This window comes from Frankliniella occidentalis, unplaced genomic scaffold (assembly GCF_000697945.3).
Source record: "Frankliniella occidentalis isolate FOCC.00 unplaced genomic scaffold, Focc_3.1 Scaffold37, whole genome shotgun sequence".
Taxonomy (NCBI): Eukaryota; Metazoa; Arthropoda; class Insecta; order Thysanoptera; family Thripidae; genus Frankliniella; species Frankliniella occidentalis.
The window spans coordinates 1,380,754-1,382,654 of record NW_026267167.1 but is presented as its reverse complement, the minus strand read 5'-3'; the positions used below and the strand labels follow the sequence as shown (position 1 = coordinate 1,382,654).

Below are 1,901 nucleotides of genomic sequence, written 5' to 3'. Positions count from 1 at the left end.
TCTCTCTCTCTCTCTCTCTCTCTCTCTCTCTCTCTCTCTCTCTCGACATGACAGTAACGGTATAGACCTGACGTTCTGTTGAGATCAGCCCCCGTCGCTGCCGACGGCTGTGAGGAGCGCAGCGGTAATCCCACTTTTCGATCCAACCCGCATTTCATCTCCATATCGCGACCATCCCTCTCTGTCTCTCCCTCTGTCTCTCTCTCTCTCTCTCTCTCTCTCTCTCTCTCTCTCTCTCTCTCTCTCTCTCTCGCTCGCTCTTTGTTTAATCCCCATCTTTATTTCCTCGAGTTTGCGCCCCCCACCGAATGGCGGAAATCGCGTCGCGACTGCAATCGGCTCGGCCCGTGCGACCGTCACTTTGATAATTCAGTGGATGTCCCCTTTTTAAACTAAAATATGCGCAAAGTTTCGAACCGGACGGGAAGGGAGGGGGCAGGGGGAGGGGCGCTTTGCAGAGTGGACTAAGTCAGGCAAAGAACCATGGTGCCTTTCCATGGCACTTTGCTGCCTTTCTCGTGGACCAGGTCTGGCATCATAAAAAAAGTTACACGTTAAAGTTACATGATTCTCATTCTCAATTCGCTGACTTGTACTAAACTTTCTTAACGTTGCCATTTAGCAATAATTTATATATTTTTTGTGTGGGTGAGAAATGTATTGTTTTAATTGAGAATGATCGGCGATGCATTTTAATCGAAATCTTATCGTTTTTTTTCCTGATACCGAGCCCGGAGCTGGGGGTGGGTAAGCTGGGGGTATCAGCTGATTTGCCCCCCGGACGCTGATACAGCCCAGTCCAGAGTCCTTGTCGGCATCCGGGTGCCGGCCCCAACCCTTCTCCCCTCCTCTCCCCCGTGGCTTCCCCAATGCGCTTCCGGCCGAGCAACACGCTCGCGGAACCCCCTACCCCGGTCTCTCCCTCTCCCTCTCTCCCCTCTCCCTCTCTCCCCTCTCCCTCTCTCCCCCTCTCCCTCTCTCTCCCTGCCCTTCTTTCCCTCCTTCCGCTCCAGATGCTCCGCCAGGTGTGAAGACAATGAAACTAAACGCGACAATGTTGCTTCAGCAGCTTCAATCCTTCAATACCCGAGGAGACGCTGAGTTGAAAGGACAGAGCTGGTTTGGGGGTGGGAGGGAGGACGCCAGTCACGGGGGGAGGGGGGGGGGGAGGAGGGTGACCCAGAGGTGGCTCAGGGGTGCAGTTCGCTCAACTCGAACTACCCCTGCCCGCCCATGCTCCGCCACCCCTCCTCTGCGTCACGACCCCGCCGCTCCCCCAGGTGGCAACTGAAGTAGTAAGGGAGGTACAAGAAGAACGACAAGCAAGTCCTGAGAGTAGGGCGTCTTGAACAACTACTGCGCGTCTTGCGCCTCGTCTTAGTACTCCCACTGCAAACCGGAATAATACCCAAATCGTACAAATTCAGGCAGGTGTGTGAATTTCAAATTAATTGCACGAATAGGCATTTAAACACTTATACAGGTGTGTTGCACACACTGTGTCAAAAGTACTATCGGTGGTGCTAATACTGAAACTTTTGTAAAACCCCAAATTATTTAGTAAAGTAACCACACCATGGTTACCGTCTAGCTCTCCACACATTTTTTCATCTCTCTGGCTTTACATGCGCAAACAGCTCATCTGGCATCGGCATCCAATTTAGGAGATTTGTCGGTCTCGCCCCCCCCCCCCCTTGCTCTGCTGCCTCTCGGCTGCCTCGCTGCGCTCAGTAGGAGCAGGGTCAGGACCGGCGGCGGCCGCACCACCAGGATGCCGGGAGGGCGGCGGTAACGGGTCGGGTAGCGGCGGCCATGGGTCCTGTGGGGCTGACCCCCCCATCTCCGGGCCGGCGTCGCTCGCGCAGGCAATTAAACCCTCGTTGGGCGTGGCGGGGCGGGGC

At 55.0% G+C, this 1,901-nt stretch overlaps 1 protein-coding gene across 1 annotated transcript in view; it reads left to right on the top strand.

Annotated features, from left to right (window-relative positions):
• Positions 1 to 1,901, top strand: part of LOC127749180 (peptidase inhibitor 16-like) — a 50,645-nt gene that overhangs the window by 9,902 nt on the left and 38,842 nt on the right. The gene's annotated exons all lie outside the window — the stretch shown is intronic.